At 37.2% G+C, this 20,905-nt stretch overlaps 1 protein-coding gene across 6 annotated transcripts in view; it reads right to left on the bottom strand.

Annotated features, from left to right (window-relative positions):
- The window catches only part of foxp1b (forkhead box P1b), a 483,509-nt gene that overhangs the window by 409,502 nt on the left and 53,102 nt on the right, over positions 1 to 20,905 (bottom strand). For 5 of the 6 annotated variants that reach the window (XM_059649922.1, XM_048547287.2, XM_059649921.1 and 2 more), the window contains exon 2: positions 19,658 to 19,780. The exons of the other annotated variant lie outside the window; for it this stretch is intronic. The gene's annotated coding sequence lies outside the window, so the exon portion shown is untranslated. The remainder of the gene's footprint in view (positions 1 to 19,657; positions 19,781 to 20,905) is intronic. 6 annotated transcript variants of the gene reach the window in all.

The raw sequence follows: 20,905 nt of genomic DNA, 5'->3' as shown, positions 1-20,905 counted from the left end.
CACACTTTATTAGCTAGGTTCACAGTATCAAGAATCAGAAATTTAGATGTTTGCCTTGCCATGCAGCCACCAATGACTTAAATGCTCCCATTTCTAGTCAACGTGACATGCCTTTGGGAAGGTTGGTTTTATCTTGTCAACGTTTCAGAGTAGAGGAGACATTATTAGGCAGCACAGTGGCTAGCACTGCTGCCTCACAGCACCAGGGACCTAGGTTCATTTCCACCCCCAGGCCTGTGCAGGGTTTGCACATTCACCACGTGTCTGCGTGAGTTTTCTCCGGGTGCTCTGGTTTCTTCCCACAGTCCAAAGCTGTGCAGGCTAGGTGGTTTGGCCATGCTAAATTGCCCACAGTGTCCAGGGATGTATATGGTAGGTAGGTTAGCCATGGGGAATGCAGTGTTACAGGGATAGCATAGTCGTAGTGGATCTAGGTGGGATGCTGTTTGGTGGGTTGGAGTGGACTCGGCAAGCTGGATGGCCTGCTTCCACACTGTAGGGATTCCGTAATTCTCCATGCTGCCGCCATGCACCAGGTTGAGGTCATGGTAAATTGAAAGCTAGTTCGGCAATTAGGAAATTCTTGAAAGCACATATATGGATACAGAAACAGAAGTCAATGTAATCAAGCAGGATGACCAAAAATTGTACTTAGTCAGCAAAAAAAAATCAGCATATGGAAGATGAAACTAGTAAAGCTCAAGATATAATTCCAGTTCCCACTGTCAAAATTAAAATCAAAGTCTCAGAACTTACTTTCATCATTGATATCGCTCCAGCAGTTCCTGTCACCTCAGAAGTGCAACAATTCCCCAAGTCACATTCCCTTCCCCAAAACAGGTATGAATCCAACAAGTTTTCCAATAAATGTATCATGAAGCTAGTGTAATTAATTATGACGTTTCACTTACAATTTGCCATTGTGTTAGTAGCAGACATCAAAGTCTCCCTGATGGGAAGGAATTGGCTTAATGAAATAAGGTTAAACTAGACCAAATAGAAATCATTCAGTACGTCTGACACTGAGGAAGCGCTAGGATAGCACAAAGTGGTCTTCAACCAAGGATGACCAAACGGTAAAATCAGACTGCAGTACAATATTAAGTATCAAAAGTCAGCAGATCATGCAAATGCAGATTCACTTTCACAATTTCCCAATATTTTCAGATTAAATTGAGTCATCTTTTGTCATTGAGTTACCTGAGAATCACTTTACATAGACAAATTAAATATCAGCAGCTGTCAGAGAAATTAATGAAGAAACAATCGGTAAAGTGCTCAATTATGTCATGAATGCTTGGTCCAAAGTGCGATCAAGAGAAAAGGCAAAATTATTTGATATATATAAATGAACTGAATGCAGATCAAGGCTATCTCTTTGAAATAAATTAGGAGTGAATTTTAAAAGGCCATGGTTTAACTTTGAGATTTAGAAGATTGTGAGAGAAATTTCTATCAAGAGTAGACATGTTGGTCCACGTGAAAGCAACAACTAGGTACTATTTCTGATATTCAAAGTAGCTAGAGATATTGAATGGTTGGTGAAAATCTGTGAACTATCACTCAGAATGATAAATAATCCTAAGGTTCATTTCATTGAGTTATCAAACACAAGGACATGTTGATATCTTTGAAGTGGTTGGAAAAGAATTTTTCACCATCTTGTTTGGTCGCTAGCTATAGCAATTGGAAAACTTTAGTCTTTGGACGGTAGCATAAACTCTGAAACTATTAATTTTTAAGAGGTTTGTTTGCAATTCATGGGTTATATTGGTGTCAGGTATTAGTTCACAGTTTGCATCATGAAATCTTGAGATATCTCTGAATGAGAATGGAGTCAACTATAATTTAGATCCACTGTATGACCTAACATTAAGTGATGCGGCAGAAAGATATATAAAAATTTTGACAAGGTCTTTGCAGAAGTTAATGCCTGGTGATAAACCAGCTAATTACATCTGTGTCCCTCTTTGACACAGGCTAGACAATCTTCTGTTTTCTTGTAGATAAAACCCACTGACTACAACGTAAGAACTGGTGTTTAAATGCAATCCTAGAACAAGATTCATTCTGATGTGTATACAAAAGTAAAAGAAGAGCCAGACAAAATATGGACTCATCATGAAACTGAAAACACGAAAGTAAAGAGTTCAGTGATGGTCAGAAGGTTACGATGAAAAACAACAAATATGAAAATAAGAAGTATGCATTTGACGTTGTTGTAAAGTGATTAAGTCTGTTGTCATAACTAGTGAAGGTCAGAAATAGATCACCAGAAACAAGGGGACTGTTTGCTTGAAAAAGAAAAGCTGTCAAAAGGAGGAGAACATGTTCAACTTCCTAAAGTCCAAATTATTCTTAAATCGCCAAGTGAAAGTCAAAGTCATAAACAAACTGAAAGCTTGCCATTATCAACATGACAGCAAAGTTAGACTGTTTGGTTGAGGCAATTTCAACCATTAACTGGAGCTGGTCAACAAAGGCAAAGTTGAGAGACATGTTGAGAAAGTAGAGTGAAGCTAATGTAAATGGATGAGACAGCCAATCAGAAAGAGAGAGTACCCGGACTAGATCGTTGGAAGTATGTAGGAAGGAAGATGAACAAAATGTTCTTTTCATTAATTCTTTTCAAGCAATGTTATTTTTGTTAAAGACATATTGGGTGGTTAAAAAAAAGGAAATTTTTTTACATCAAAATTACTTGAGAATATTGCTAATGTTTGTTTTGATTATGATTACAGTTAAAACAAATACACAACACAACGTTGTTAAATTTTGAGTATTGTTGATATTGCCTTAGCCATGTTGTATTCTGATAAATTATATGTCTGTATACAATTTTCAATCTGAATGAATTCTTTTTTTCTTAGAATCGGAAGCAACATAATACAATGCAAGAGCTGAACATTTAGTTATACTGCCCTCTCTGTTGGGAAGGTGTAACATCACTTTCCATTGATTTTCAACATATGCAAAGCCAAACAGTTAGAATATTATATTCAACTTTTTTAAAGAGGCATATTCTACATTCCTATCTTCAGAAACAAAATGACAATAACTATGAATAAACTGAGATATTAACCTAGGCTGTGCTCCACGCTGTTATTTTCTACAGATACAGAAATGCAGTAAGCATTTATCCCGTGAAATATACTGGCTGTAACAGAATTTTGAAGTTTTTTTTTAAACTACAACGCTTTAACAGTGAAAATGTTTCAAAACACTTCAAAGGGGACAAAATGAATAGAAAAAAAGTTATCATAAGTGTGCTAGGAGGGGTGACCAAGGCTTAAAATGAAGAAATGGATTCGGAGGATATTTATAATGGTGTGATGTGTGAGGAGAGCAAGAATTGGCCACATATAGGCAGGGAATCAGAATTAGATATGGCACTAGAAGAATATTTGGAGAGTGATTACGGAAGTAACTTATCAACTGTAATAATTAGGAGTTACATCTCGTGTCTCAAATTGCATTCATTGAGGAAAGTATTGTTGCCAAATGAGCAAAGTACAAGACGAACACATATACTGCTAAAACAGCTAAAGATGAGCAAATCATTCTCTTTAATTAACACATTATTATATGAAAAATTAGTGAATTTCATGGTCTTGGGCTAAAATTATTAAAATACATTAATATTAAACACCTTTAAACTTTTTATAATTTATTAATATCCAGATTACTTTAGACTTGAGCAAATGGAAATGTGATTTATACAAAGTTGCCACTATCGTAAACTCAGCGCAAACAGGATTTAACTGAGCTCTTCTTATTATGTGCACTTTTAGAAGACCATGTTAACTGCAAATACAAAATTTTAAAAATTTAAAAATTCCTCCATTAAAGTTAAATTATTGATAATATTTTATTTGGCTAATTATTAAGAATATACATTCAATGAACAATTACACTGCAAACTTTATCTGCAACCACTTCTAAATAAACCGTATTCAAATTTGTATTCCTTCCTTCTTTCTTTCACATTCTAAATTTAGCACACAGTTATCCAAGGTTAAAATGTACAATCACACATTTGATTTTTACTCAATCATAATCTAGCATGTACACTCTATAAAGTTTGATATTTATATACTTAATTGTACAGCAACTATTCTAAAATTATGGGTTGAAACCCCAATTGGAGTTACATGAGAAGCAATGAAGGTCTTGAGCTCTCCTTCCTCTGAGATTGCACCCGAGCGTCATTGTCCATATGGTGTTTAGCTCTACCTTTCTACTGTTCATCACTCAGATTTTCTCTCCACGCTATTGAATTCTTTATATGGGCGCTTCACTGAGTCTTCTGTCACTTGGGATTATGGAAAATCATTACAACCTCAATGGTCAGTAACTGTCAATCTATGTTCCAGATGTTTTTTAATCAACCTATTCAGACATGTTATGTTACACCTCTGGAGCATGTGGAACTTGAATCCAGGCTTCCTTGTTCAGAGTTAGGGATTCCACCACTGTGCCACAAGAGTTCTATGTTTATTCAGAGGCACTCAACTTTCCTTATAAAGCTTGATCCCAAGCATGAAACCTGTGGCAATGCATCCTCTGATGGGATATGGTCTGTCTGAGCCAGCCCCATCACCCTATCTCTGCAGAATGGTCTTGGCTCCAACATTAGACACCTCAAGTTCCTTTGAGGGAAGGTGCAACTTCTACTACTCCTTGGCCAAAGTCCATGAGCTGCAGCAACTCTGCTGATGAAGTAGTAGACCAGTAAGTATTTTAAAAAAGAACATTTTTTAAAGTTCTTTGCAACAAATTTTCATATTTGGACTATATATTATCTGTCAATCTCTAATGTCAAATTTTTAATCATTATATGCTGATTACTACTAGTGTTACTTTATTTCTGATTTGCTTTCGTTGGAATCTGGGGACATGTTAATCTTTAAGTGTTAAAATGAAGTCACATTGGAAATTAGTTTGGAAGTGTTGAGCTGCACATTTATGACCCATCAATGCTTAATGCTTTTATCTTCACTGGGAGAACTATTTAAGTGAAAACACAGTTCTTTGAATTGAAAAGGCATGTTGAGAGGATCAAATTCAAAATATCAGGCTGCACAGATTTGTAACACCTGGTAAACTATCTTTATAGAAAAGCAAAATGCTACAGATCCTGGAAATATAAAATACAAATGTATTTGTTAGGCTAGAAATATTCAACAGGTTAGGTAGCATCTGTGGAAGGAACAACAGAATTAGCATTTCAAATCTGTGGCTTTTCATTGATGATAGGTCACAGACGTGAAATGTGAACTCCATGTTATTTTTATATTTTAACTTTGGCTCTGCTGCTTCCATACATTTGCTCGTTACATTAATTAAAAATTATGGAGATAATTTTTGGACTCTCAAAATCATCACAATGTCTGAATTATAAAATCAGAAAGGGACTGTAAAAAAGCTAATCATTCATCCAACAAGCTCAAACTTCCTAAACACATTTTTCAAATTGCATTTTATACCTTTCTTTTGTTAGACATTTTTCTGATATTCCAGCCAAATATTGCAAGTGTTTTACCACTGATTATTATCTCAACTCACAATTTTATCAATGGCTAAAAATATCACAGCTCTGTCCAGTTGTTTTAAAATTACATCAAAGCAGTGTATCAGAATTACAGAATTCCTACTGTGTAGATAGCAGCCATTCGGCCCATCGTGTTGTGTCATCTTACTGACCCTCTGAACAGCAACCCACCCAGACCCACCCTATCCCTTTAACCCCACATTTAGCATGGCTAATCTATCAAGGAAGGAAACCAAGCACCTAGCCATCAGAAACATGCAAATTCCAAAACAGGCAGTCACCCAGGGCTGAAATCAAACTTTGTGAGGTAAAGTGCTAACCACTGTGCCCCCATGCCACCACAAGTCTAGGTAAGTCAGCATTTCCTTCTAAAGATTGACTCAGCATATGTTTTCTTTCAGCTAGAATCACATGGCGATTCTACCAATGAAACTAATCATCTAAACTTTACTTTCAGGGGTTAGCAACTCCAACAAGTGAAATATACAAACATGAAATAGTGAAGATCTACCCAAGGTCTAATTTCTGTACAATATTTTGATGCACGTTCTAAACTGTTTTGCTGTTAATTAGCACATTGTCTACATTTTTTATAATTTTTCATGTCTTTACATAGCAGCAGACATAGCAAAGTACTTCCGGACAACAACGAGGCCTTAACCCTGAACACTGTCAGTGCCAATTCACATTACAGATCTCAGGCTCACCTACATGTTTTACCCTTCAGAGAAGGTAATGGTCAGAAATAAATAAGCATTTCTGAGGTTATGGACAGCACTGGGACTGAAGCAATTAAAGGTGATCGTATCCACCTGTTTAATCCACCTTCTCACTTCCCACTTACCCCTCATCCACACTTTCTTGAGATTTACAAGATACAGATGGCATAAACATGTATTTCTTACATTTTCCCACTTCTCACATATCAAAAGATATGGAGGAAAAGCAAGGACAGGCTATTGAGTTGGATGATCAGCCATGATCATAATGGATGGCAGAGCTGCCTCGAGGGGCTGAATGATCAAATCCTACATTTATGTTCAATGTATTGTATGATTGTATTTTTTTTATTTCAGATAAACAAAAGGTCAAAAATAACCGAGTAGGAAGCGATGATGAAGACAAGGCAAATCACTTGATTTCACAGTTGCTCAGATTGAAATACTGCACGAATTTTAAAAGACAGGTTAGAGGCAGGGTCTGTATGTCTGTGTTAAGTGGGCTGCAATCCAGCATGCTTTGGACAAAGACTATGGTAGATTTTACCAGATTTTGAAACCAGCTCACTTCTCACATATCAAAAGATATGGAGGAAAAGCAAGGACAGGCTATTGAGTTGGATGATCAGCCATGATCATAATGGATGGCAGAGCTGCCTCGAGGGGCTGAATGATCAAATCCTACATTTATGTTCAATGTATTGTATGATTGTATTTTTTTTACTTCAGATAAACAAAAGGTCAAAGTAACCGAGTAGGAAGTGATGATGAAGACAAGGCAAATCACTTGATTTCACAGTTGCTCAGATTGAAATACTGCACGAATTTTAAAAGACAGGTTAGAGGCAGGGTCTGTATGTCTGTGTTAAGTGGGCTGCAATCCAGCATGCTGTGGACAAAGACTATGGTAGATTTTACCAGATTTTGAAACCAGCTCACAGGCTATTTCTATAGCACACTTTGTCATGATCATTAATGTCATAAATGTTACCAGGTTATAGATCACAGGATACAGAATGCTTATATGCCACAAATTCTCACTATCGTTACATGCAGAAACACTGAAGAATTAGAAGTTTGATTTGGCAAAATTTTTAAAATTTATTATCTTACATTGGAATGATTCTTTTTAGGAAAAGTATATTCACTGGAACTGCAGTAAGGGGGCAAAGAGAAATGTCTGATTTCTGATTCTAACACTGAAAGCAGCCAGTACTATTGCAACCAGAATACTTCCACCTATACAACAGGCTCTGTGCTGAGAGAATAGGGAGGCTGTGAACGAGGCAGATCTTAAAGCACTGAAATGGACTCCAGACCTGTGTGCACACCTCCTGCTGATTCTGTCCTGTGGGCCAAGACCAACAATGGAAAATTCATTTTTGCACTTTTGTTAAGCCAGGTGCAACAACTAAGAGAAACTGCCCAGTTTGTGGATAATTCAGTTTTTAGATAGCTGCATTTGAGATACTATGTCCATATCTTGAAAATTCTGATCAAACCACCTTCTAAATTTTGGATATGGAAAATGCTCTAACAACACAAGACATGATCTGACTACTCTACATCTTTCTGTAGAGCATATGTTGTCCATATGCAAATGCCTACACTAACATAAAGTACACAGTAATTCACTTGATAAATCCGCATGGGTGTCATGTATCTCATTTCTACCTATTAAGGGTACAACTGGCATTGCAAATTCAAAAACTTGTGCCCACAAGACCAATTTCTCACCCTAGCACCAAGATCTCCCCTTTTCAGACCAAGTATAGGGCATACTTACTGCATGTTGACTTACTCGCCCACTCCTGGGAAAAGATGTCACATTATGTGTCAAACAGCTGGTTAAGAGCTGACCAGCAAGTCTCTCACTGAATCACAGCTCTCAATAATGGTATCCCAGCTTGACAAATGGCAAGCTAATCAAATTCTGACTACTTCTGGGTCCAAAAGATTATGGTTAGTCACCGCCAAGGGATACCACAGGGGGAAGGTAGACACTCCTTTTTGCTTCTTGTGGTTGGGGAGAGGGTTGGAGGGGCTTAGACACTGATAGGGAGATCAGAGGCAAAGGCAGAGAGGTGGTTTTCAGATCCTAGCCCCATGATTCCCATCCATACGTCCTAATGATACCCGATTGGAGCAAATGCCCTACCTTACCCTACCTGCAGGCAAGTCAGTGTGGTTATTTATTTGGCTAACCAGCCACTTTTCTCATCTGCTGAATGGCATGTCAATTAGGAAGGCTGTAAGTGGAGCCCCAAGGGACTTTTATTGCCTCTCTGTCTCCAATGGACATTCTCACCCAGCTCTTAATTGGCGAGGTGGCAGGAAAGTGCGCCAGTCCCTCTCCAAGGACAACTTGCCAAATTACTTGCATTTCTTGCACCTCCAGAGGTCCCAAGGTCTCTAGCAATTAAATATGGTTTCATTTAATTTCCAGGGGAATCTCTGACCATATTTCAAAATGCTTTCTAACAGGAACAACATATAAGGTTAGAATGTACAGATTATTTTATGCAAATAACTCCAATATGATGCTAATGTTATCCATGACTGCTCATGCGTAATGCTGAGATTGGTATGCTTTGGTAATCAGGTAAAATTCATTGTCAGGTCCTACACTGCTCTTACATTAACACCACTGTGAACATATGATTAATATGATCAACCTTCTTTTTGTATTTCATTACTCATTCCTTCGCCTATCTTCTGTAGGGCACAAACAGCATCCACACAGCCTTTGTCATTAATAAATGAACCTCTGTGGACATAACTTCCTCCTCTACCTCTGAGGAAGATGATACAGAGGAAGCGGTAGCAAGCAGGAAGAGATAAAGCGATGCAGATCCAGGGACATAACTTCAGTGAGACCAGTGGTGGAATGATGTCATAAACAAGTGGAAGTGCAGGGCAAGTAGCTGATTGGTAAGAGGCATGGTGCCATACATCAACATGTCTGTTCCTCTTGACTCATCATTACTGGCAAGCATGACAGGCTGCCTGGACCCGAGTCTGGACAGAGGGGCCAGTCAAGACAGTGAGCCTATAAGTTCAGAATGAAGCAGCAATGCACAAAAAGCAATTCAAGGCAAGGCAGAGATGCTGTGAACATCCAGGTAAACACAAAGTGTGTGAGCGCTAAGAAAGTAAGCTAAGAGCTCTGAGATGCACCCTGTTCCAATGCATGAGAAGAGTACCTGTTCCTGCATGCGAAAGGTCTTGGCAGCAGCATTACTGATGTAAGGAGTTGATTTGGTCCAAATTGTAGTACTGAAGTGGTGAACTGCTTTTAAATTCATTTGAGACGTGACATCAGGCTGGTGCTTTTTGGATGATGCCATCGTCCATGGTCACTGCCAATGCAACATGGAATGAGAGACTGGGCAATGTTCCACAGGATGGATGTCCAGATATGTCGATGGCAAGCAGCAGTTGCCTGGCAACTGCTTTGATTTCCATGTCAGAAACTGTCACTATCTAATTTCTCTCTTTTACCTTGGATAAGAGGCAAGATTAGGTAACAATGTGATTTTAATACATTCAAATAGGTCTCTCACCACTTGCTAGTGAGAGTCTCAATTAACCACTGAAACTTCATGTGTAAAATCTGATTTTCTTCTCTCAATGTTGAGAATCTCATTTTTCCTTTCTCTTTGTACTTTCCCAAATGTCTTGCCACTGCCCACATGATTCAGGGGCTGGGTGAAAATTCAGTTCATTGTCTCAGGTTTTCCCTTCTCAGTCTCTCCACCAACACTTCTCTATCGCTCTCCTCACTGATTCTATTGTCTACTCTATCATGCTTTCTTGAGCTTGCAGCTCAAAGTCCCAATACTGTTGTAAAAGAGGAACAGAGACTAACTCTGTTGGGTACAACTGAAACAAATTACAACACTTTGTCAGCAAAACCAACTATTAATCTGCCTAGAATTTCTGAGCTCCTTGATTGCAACACAATGAAGTAATATACAATAACTGATGCAATAGCTAATGCAATAATTCAAAAATATCTCTACTGACATTAAGATATTTAAACAGATACTTTATTGCAAAACAAAGCCGTTACTAAAGCAAATTCGCTAAAATAACCCTCACCACCATCCTTGACTAAATTCAGTTAAAAAGATACTTGCTATGCACAAACATACCAGAGGTCAAAATTTTACTTCAGCTAGAATGCACATACGACAACAGTTGACAACTTAAACACAGGCAAATTCACAAGCGTACACATGTTCATTCACACTACTAAATCAATTCACAAATTGCCTACTTAGCCACACACAATAATCTCAATCACTTCCACTTAAAAAAAAACTGAACTAATTTAATGAATACAAATTGAAATTCACCAGCGTTCTGTAAAATGAGTTCACAAATACAATCCTGCCATAAGTATCACACTCACTAAATCTACAAAAATGTTTGATGTCATTTGAACGTTGCAAGGAAATTGTCATAAATAATGAATTAAGTTAAAGAAAAATGAACTAGTACCCCAAACTATTTCAGATTGCAGTGAATACTTGCTTTAACAATTGCATCACCAAAAAAAATTACATAATGACAAGGAAATATCATGAAATATATACAAGTAGTTTGGTTTCTACTCCAGTTCTTCAAAACTGGACAGGTGCATAATTATTTTAAGAGAAACGACTTTAAGTATTTGTGTCTTAAGTTTCGAAGGATCACACACTGCAACCCAGCTCTGTGAAACACCCAAGTGGCCTACTTTGTAGCCTTAGTCAGTACTGCTCGCTAATAAATTGCTACAAACTGTACAAAATCTGAATGGTTCACATTCTAACTTTCAAACTCTCCTAGAGAAATCACAGAATGGGGATAGGGTAACTTTCCCTTTGTAGAATTTTAACAACCAATCTAATAGCATGGGGCTCTGGAGTTTGATGAGCTGAGTTTCTACAACATTCATGATCCATCAAAAATTCTTAGAAGATCAACTCTTGACTTTACATACAATGTAAATGTTTGGCATGATGAGTACAGGAACAAAACATGAAGTTATCATATAACTTGGGCTTCAATGCTGTGTAACTTCCGAGTGCTGTGAACAATTGACCCTTAACTCTTATAATGTACTGAAGGACATGTACAGATTGAATGTGAATCACTAACTTATTTTACACCCATGATTTAATGGAAAAGAATCAGGCGGAGTATAAATATGCTGCCAATTCACCATTGCCTGTTTTGCACTATTCCCAAGACTATTTCCCACCTATGTTTGGTCAAAAGAAAGGCTTAAAAGAAAACCTAATTTAAATCTAGCCTGTTTGATTCTAAAGTCCATCACTCAAAAAAAAATGAGCAACTGCAGCTAAGCATGAAACAATATTATCTGCGTTTACCGAACAGAAACGTCCTGAATATTTAGGATGGTATTTTTAAGACAGTCGGATACAAGGATGTGATGCAAGAGACTACACTGCAGTAAGTAGCCATCAAAATGTTAGCTGAGTTTCACAGAAATTATTTTGAAACAAAATGTATCTTGGGAAGTTTCTTTTCAAAAGACAGTGAAGTCTAACTGTGTGGCACTGCGCTCATTAATCCAACCTCATTAATGTCTCCACTTCCAGTTTTTATAATTACATTTTGAATTGCTGCATTGTTTTGAAACAAAAATGAGTGACATATTTTGTAATAAATTAACAACTGTTTCAATTTTGTTGGAAGATTTCAGAACTAAATTTGACACTGAATTGGGCTAACTATTGCAGTACAGTGCCTGCTGGGAGAGTTTCATCATCTCCCCCTCCCCTCCTGCTGATCAGAGGTGGTGGATGATGGAATCTTCCTCAGAGTCATGAAATTAATTACTAACGTATTCCATTACCACTGCACAAATGTCATGTTAATTTCAATCATCACCAACTCAGACAATGGTTTCACACTGGCAGCTGGCCAGCTAAAATGAGAAGAACTCAGCCAATTACTTGACTTGAACTGGGAAGAAGACCTATGAGAAGGGGAAGCAAATGTTAAATGTTAAAATAAGGTATCTTTGCAGATAAGTACTGCGACTAAGACAAGGCAAATTTTGAGATCTACAGAGGAGTCTACAAATGCTAAATGACAGCTTTACTGAACACATGCTGCTTTAGCAAATAAAGAAGCTCTTTAGGGGGACCAAATTAGGTTTTACCTTTGATGGATTTAATTTTGTTCTAGTAAAGCAGCAACTGAAAATTGGTTTAATCATAGTCACTGTAGCAATTCGTAAACAGCATTGTTACTGTAGCGCTCATTCAGACTGCAATACACCACAGTGTGATAAATTACTATTGCAAGAATCAACTTTTAAAAAAGTCTTCTCACAATGACTGCAATTTCTTTTTATTGTTCTTGTCCTTTTAAAGTAGTCATAGTCAAAGAGTCAAAAAGCACAGAAACAGACCCTTCAGTTCAACCAGCCCACACCAATCATATTCCCAAACTAAACCAGTCCCATCTACCTGTGTTCGGCCCATATCCCTCCAAATCTTTCCCTTTCATGAACTTTTCCAACGCTGCAACTGTACCTGCATTCACCATTTATACTGACAGTTCATGCTACACGTAAAACTACTCTCTGTGTAAAATGTTGCCCCTCAAGTCCTTTTCAAATCTTTCTCCTCTCAACATAAAAATATACCCCCTCCCCCAAGATTTGAACTCACCCACCCTAGGGAAAAAAACCCTTGTCATTCAGCCTTATCTGTGTCCCTCATAAAATAATAAGTCTCATGGTCTGAAACCTGTGCTTACTATAATGTTTAGAACACTGAGTCAAATGCATTATTCAAAGAGTTCTCAACATACCACTATGCTCATGTATGGCATCTAAGTGAACAACATCCTGCATTACTTAAATGCTGTCAGGAACTCATCTGCTTCTATAATCATGGACCTTACGGCTATCTTGATTATTTGGCTACTTAAACTCCACAGAATAAACACTTTAAACACAGATCTGAGGTTTGCAAATCATATCTTGAACCAAATATAGCTGCCATAACATTGTGTTCTCCTGCCGCTTCAGTAAATTTCACAATCTTATCAATCACATTTAAAAAGAGAAAAATGTCACTTCTCAAAGGGTGAATCCTTGGTTTTATTGATCAGTTAATGTAGTGAACATGAGAAATAGGCTTATATTTAAAATACAACTAACTTTAACAACAACGAAAGCAGAAACTGCAGGCAAAACTCAGCAGGTCTGGCAGCATCTGTGGAGAGAAAGTAGAGTCTGGTATTCTTCACTATCATTAACTTTGCTTTCTCCCCACATATGCTGCCAGACCTGCTGAGTTTCACCTGCAATTTTTGTTTTCATTTCAGATCTGCAGCTCTTTATTCTATTTAACTTAATAGCAATTATTTGTGTAGAGGCAGCAGCATTATCTAACAAAAAAGATAAAACTTATCATTGGCACTATCAAGAATCTGATGTCAACAGTCTTCTTTTAACAAGTGCTAACTTATTTTACTTTATAAGCTGTTTTCATTTCAGATTTCCCAAACATAAAGTTTTCCTTTCTGCTTTTTGATGAGGTAAAACTATTTTTATTGCAAATTAAAAACTATGGCTGTGAAATAATTCCCAAGTTAAAAATGGGTGATACCGATGATGTCTTCAATGTTGACACATACATCTCCAAAAAAAAGTGTATAGTAACATCTCTTCTATTGGGAAAAGGTAAAGGCTAAGTTGGCATAGCCCAACCAGGCCATGGGGATGCGGAGTCATTAGAAAGACACAACAGGTTGGTGGTTTAAACTGAAGAACACCATGCCTCAAGCGAGGGGACAAGTTGAGAGGGAAAGTCCTTCATGGTAACCTCTGCCAGTGTGGGAATTGAACATTCGCTGTGGGGATTACTCTGCATCACACACTGACCATCCAGCTAACCAAGCCACCACTCCTACTCCCTCCCTCCCTATTAAGAGTACAACTATGGCACAGTGTCCTTCCAATGCTGCCCTGCAGCAATGCACAGTGGATTCTCCCCTCAGATTGCTCTCAAACAGAAATTACCAATATCAACCAGTCCATAGGGATTGAGGAGAAAACCAGGTCATTCCCCTCAGGAAGCCAGCCTAAACCATAAAGGCAATCATGGCAGGCATATGACTTGACAAAGGCTTTTGCTTCTCACTCCACAGCTAGGGAACACCTGTGTGGCGGAGGCATATGTGCGAGCAAAAAAAAACTTTAAATAGGTGACATGATACATTAAAAGCTTCCGAGGTAAATTCTATAGCTAGCATGGTATGCAGCTATATAAAGCAGCATGGGCTTATATATGATCCTTAATACATGCTGATCTGGCTGATCTTTCTGGACAGCTATTGGGATACTACACAGTTGGCCTCAGCTTCAGAAAGGACAAAGAACGCAAGGGAGATTTTCCAAGTTGGTATCTCCCAACTACTTCTCACAATTGCAATATGTTGATGTCAGTTGAGGGAACAACGATTTCAGTTACAATAATCTCCATGGTCACACAGCCTAATGGTATTTAAAGTTTCAATGTAATTCAGAAATTGAATTAGCAAATATTTAGCCTGTACAGCATGATACTGCTCCATTCTGTCCACTTTGCTACCAGGCCATCAAGAAATTGATGCATCCATTTCTTGAGACTGCTGTCACAAGTTAACTATAATTTTCTACTCCTAAGATAATATCCATTGTGATACTGGATGCACATCAACTACAATGTAATAGAACACAATAAAACTTCTGTGCTATATGTAAAAGAATAAAGCCACCTGGAGACAAATTTAAAATTTTACTGCCTAAGTAACATGGTGGCTCAGTGGTTGGCACTGTTCCCTCACAGCATGAGGGACCAAGGTACAATTCTAGCCTCAGGCGATATCTATGTGGAGTTTGCACATTCTGTGTCTGCATGGGTTTCCTCTGGATGCTCCAGTTTCCTCCCACAGTCCTAAGATATGCAGGTTAGGTGAACCGGCCATGCTAAATTACCCACTGTGTCCAGGGATGTGTTGGCTAGGTGGACTGTCATGGGAAATGCAGGGATGATACGGGTGTGGGTTTGGGTGGGATGCTCTTTGGAAACTCGGTGTCGACTTGATGGTCTGCTTCCACACTGAAGGGATTTAAGCGATAACCCTGACAGAGCTGATCACCTGCCCATTGTAAACACTACCAATGGGCTGAAAGTTAGATTCTACAACAGACAGCTGATCACTCCTAGAGATAGCAGGAACGCCAGGTGCTGGAGAATCTGAGACAACAAGGGTCTAGGCCTGAAACGTCAGCCTTCCTGTTCCCCTGATGCTGCTGGGCCTGCTGCGTTCATCCAGCTCTGCACCTTGTTCTCAGGTTCCTACAACTCAGTGTTAAAATGTTGGAGCTTTAAGATATTTTCTGGAATCAATGCATTTATCATACAACTATCAGAAATGCCATTTTTGAGTATAATGAAGTCACTGGTAGAAGTTTTCAATTTGATTTCTTGGGTGGTAACTAGTAGGCTGAATATCCAAGCCTTAAGAAGTTGCACCAAATTTTCACTACATTGGTTTTAATTTGTAAAAATTGCTCAGCAAGTTTGGTGACCACAAAGTCCAGCATCATGAGCCATACTGCACACTAATTCTTAATCACTGTGAAATTAGACTTTTATTTGTAAAGAAATATTACTTCAAAGGAATACCTTCAAACACAAAGTAATAGCAATTTCAAATAAATGCTAATGAAATTTAATATATTAAAGCAGGATTGTGAAATATTATCAGAACACCTTAAAGCTTTCAATATGACTACAAAACTACTAACTTACACTGACATGCAAACACAGAATCTGAGATTTACTGACGTATATATTCATTCTTCCCCAAGCACTATATGAAAAATCAAAGGACCTGATTACAGCAGAATTAACAAATCAAATATGCAACAAAAACAGAAACTGCTAGAAAAACTCAACAGGTCTCACAGCAAAAAATCAACTCCAGCGACCCTTCTTCAGAACACTCTGAAGGGTCACTGGATTCTAAACATTAACTCTGCTTTCTCTCCACAGATGCTGCTAGATTTGCAGAGTTTCTCCAGCAATTTCTGTTTTTGTTTCAGATTTCCAGGACCTGCAGTTCTTTTGTTTGTTTAGATCAAATATGCTCATATGAGGAGAGTTTAATTTAAGCACAAACCCAATAACCTGCACAGTTTTGAAGTCCCTGAATGTGAAAAAAAACACGACAGCTTAAAATCTTCAAAAAGTGCAAAGGCACAGGACATAGCGTAAAGTTATTTAGATGTAAAAAAACAGTTACTTCAACCCTAGGCAACCATTCAACCTGCAACAAAATTAAACAAAGCTTGTATTATTATCACTTGTTTACATTCTCAAAAATAAGTTAAGTTTCCATCAACATTGAAAGGCTGTTTACACCATGGACTATTGCTATCCATTCACTTCATAAAGCTGCACCAATAATTGGGTATACAATATCTGTCACTTCTTGAAGCAGCCAGCCTAAGAATACACACAAGCAACTCACAAGTGACAGGTCAATTCAATCTACAGACAAATGTGACACGCCATCAACATGATCACCTAAGGGAGGTAGTTGATTTATGCCTGCTATTCGGCCACTATTATGACATCTTAATCAGTTCTTGAGGTGCAGGAATTAACAGTCATGTATTAGCACATGAAACAGTGAATAAAACGATGATTCTAGACTTGTTGAATTTGAAAAAAAAAACGGATTTACCATAACATGATAAAACTTGCTAACTGTCTAATCCTACCTAAATATTAATGTTCTAATTTCTCTAACTGTAAATGCACAGCAACAGAGAAAAATAGATTAATAAATTAATAGGAAGGAGCATGAATAAAAAGTAAAAATATTATCCAGCATTTACAGGAAGAGGAGAGGAGAACAATGGGAGTTGATTCAGAATGCTGAAGGTTCACATTTTTTAAAAGGTTATTGTTTTCATTATCAACCCTACGCTCTTGGTTTGTTGAAAGCAAAATACTGTGGGTGCTGGAAACCCAAAACAAACATATAAAATGCTGGTAAGAGTCTGGCAGCATCTGTAGCAGCTTCTGAAGAACAGTCAGAATTGACTCAAAACAATATTTCTACTTCTCTGTCCACAGGTGCTGTCGGATCCACAGTTTGCTATTTTGTCTTATTTGTCAACATTCAAACCCATCTAGAACCTTTTGACAATAGACTTTTCAGGAATAAAGAAGTTATCCACCAAATGAGTAACAATTTTACCCAATACCTTGAAGAAGAACAGATAAAGTAGGTATTTCTTCAGCTACCAGCAGCAATGCTTCAAATTGACCAACAGACTGTCAATGAGGATAATGAGCCTCCTGAAGACTTTTCTGTCACCAGAAGATTTTTTTTGCGCAGAACAATAAAAACTGTAAAAAGATATCTCAAAGGATGTGCATAATGAATTTGACATTGTGTTCCACGATCAATTGGCAATATATTCTTTTTAGAAGATCTGCTTATTTCAAAAGAAAAAATGTTCAGGAAAGGCGGGGAGTGGAAAACATTTGTAAAAAAGGCTTCTTTTGATAATACCCTCAATACATTTCTAGTGTTTGAAATTTTTAAACTTAATTCATAATAATCTACCAACTCAACGACAAATATATACTGTATAATCGCTCAATAACTTGAAATTATATTTTAAAAAAGAGTTGTCTTTTAATGTTATTCATTTTAAAATTATTTAATATATTAATGATAAGAATTGTTACTATGTTTTACATTGTGCCAAAAGTAGTTAAATACACCTGAAAAGTATATAAATACACTTGAAAAAACAACCATTCTTTTGTACGACGACACATGGTAGATAGAAAAAATTATAATTTAAAATCTTGCTAGTTGAAACAAATTGTATTTCACCCTTCCTATAAAGCAATTTTTTTTTAAATCAACTACTTCTGTGAATATTTCTAGAGCATGAATTGTCTTTTGAGAAGGCATATTCAAGACGAAGAAAGTAAGAAGTTGCTGAAGTAATGCTCATATCAAGTGAAGAAAATGCTGGAGATTCAGGAAACTTTCAATATTTTAAGAGACTAAAATGGCAACTTACGAAACTTAAAGAAGTTTCGGGAGTACGTTTCTATTCAAAATGCTTTAAGCATTCTTTTCTGAAAAACTATGTAAATAGAAAACTTTAAGTTACTTAACAGAAATATCACTCAAATATGTCATCTCAAAGAACTGCTACTTTGGGCCTTCTTTCTTCTTGATCATGGCAAGGCATTTATCATGTGGTGAAGCCACAAACATCCCAGGGTATGGCTGTGCTCAATGTTACTAGGGCTGTCATATTAGGTCAGCATGGCACATAAAACAAAAGAAATCTTGGGAGTCCTCTATAATCTTCAAGAATGAAGCAATATCTTAGGGTCAGGTGCTTCTGATTTGGCTGGGATGACGGAACGATTTCCAAAACGGAAAGCCTCTGAAGTTGTAAACAAATTTTTTTTATCTGTTTCTGACCCTCTTGTCCTTTTACTTCTCTAAAGATCACGATTCCTACATAAACATGGATGCTTAAACCCCTCTAGTATTTCATTTCAAAGCAATTTCATTCGTGAGAGTTGAAACATTATTTGACTTTTCATGATAATACAGCCAAACTAATCCTAAAACAAAACACTCCAAAAGCTGGGAGGCTAAACATTGGAAATACTCAGCACATCAGGTAGCTTTGGTCATTAACTTGAAACTTTAACTGTTCTCTCTCCATGGAAGCTGTCTGACCTGCTACGCATTTGCAGCATTTTTTGCTTTTTATTTCAACCTAAGCCTGTTCTCACTTGTTATCTTGGCCTTTGTCCTTGCAGTAGGATCACCAGGTAGCATTCAAAAGCTGAGTCCTTAGCTCGCATGTTCCTGATTGCTTAGGAGTGCTCAGGCAACCTTATCCTTCACCAAATAGGTGCTGACTCTCTCAGAGAATTAAAATTCCAGGTAACCCTCCAGAACCTTAATTAGTTGTTTAATATAAGTTCTACACAAGAGAGTGGGAAGAACTTGCACATTACTACTTGGCCTATCAAGCCAAACTACACAGTCAAATGATTTCAAATCTAACGAAATCTTTAAAAGGGTTCACTTAATCATATCTAGTTCGGAGTAACAATTGTACAACTTGGAATAGCAAATCTGCAGTATTAGTAGTTAGTTAAAGGAAACCATGGGCTTACACAACCACTTATCTGTAATTATGAGAAACCTAAACATTTTAATAGCAATGTACAGATTATTTTTACTTCTCGGAAACTGAAGCATTTCCACTCCATCCACGTTCTCTCTTTTCCCTACTCACATACAGGTTATAATAGTTTACCTTTTTGCCCCTCTACAGATGACAAATTTCAATTCCATACATTCAAAATTTTGGATCCAATCCTCCGGATGATAATGCCACCATTGTAAGTGACTCTTACGGGAGAAGTGCTCAATGAGGACACTGAAACAAAACAAAATCACAAGTTATCGATAAGATTTTAAATTGGAAATATCTTGAAAAACCACAATTTCCTCTTGATAAATGTAACTCACAAAAATAAAAAGTCTGAGGTGGGGTAAGTACCTAAAACAGATCAGAACAAATAAAAAATTATCATTTTCTTGGAACATATGAAACATTTTTTCTTTCTGACATCAAACTAAAACTTAAAATGCAAATAAACAAGATGTGTGGGTGCCAAAAACTACTATTATTCCTTTCATTTCCAAAATGTCATTCTACTCATCATTTATACATGAATTTAAACTTTAGGTTTGGACATCTATTTCAGACAGATGAGTGACAATGCAAGAGAAAAGGCATTTTATTCAGATCTCTCATGTCGACCATACTATAAATAACTAGAGCAACTGTCTGTAATCTGGAATTGCACATCATTCTGCTGGATGATTGTACGTCCCTGATGATGTAGCACACTGAAAATTAATCCTTTGTGTATTCTCTTGTCTGAATGCGGTAAACATGAACTATTTATCTGTCTCCTCTAACTGAAAATAAAGCTGGTTAATACGTAAGCAGGTATGTTCCACAAGTTTCTCTTACAAATACTTAAACAGTGTTCAAAATTGCTGTGTGAATTTTTAAATGAAACAGCCAGGCAGCCTGATGATTTTAGTGCTGCCACTTCTATTTTATTATTATTCTATTATTATCTGTAACTCCCTGATGGATTTTTAAAGTGTTACCACTATGTTTCTTTCCTTTCCAACTGCTGCTAAATTTACAGACTGTATTCACTACATTCTGTCTTCTTATCCACAGTTCTTTGTTCCTCAAACAGCAGCTATTTATCTTGTTTATTCTACTTATCAAAATCACCCCCTTAGAGCAGAGGTGGGGACAGCAGCTTTGCTGGATGGTAGATGAAAGTGAGAATATCAAAACTACATGTCCAAGAAAACATGGCAATTTTTTCATAGTGATTTGCTGTACGTTTAAACAACTGTGAAGATAAGGTAGCACCAGCTGCAAATCATGTACATATTTTACCATTGTTTGTTATTAACAACAGTTCAACTATTCATGGCTTTAAATTTGCTTTGTCTGTTCCCCTGCTGTGCATGG

This window comes from Stegostoma tigrinum, chromosome 11 (genome assembly GCF_030684315.1).
Source record: "Stegostoma tigrinum isolate sSteTig4 chromosome 11, sSteTig4.hap1, whole genome shotgun sequence".
NCBI classification, from domain to species: domain Eukaryota; kingdom Metazoa; phylum Chordata; class Chondrichthyes; order Orectolobiformes; family Stegostomatidae; genus Stegostoma; species Stegostoma tigrinum.
This window is presented reverse-complemented; position numbering and strand designations above follow the sequence as displayed.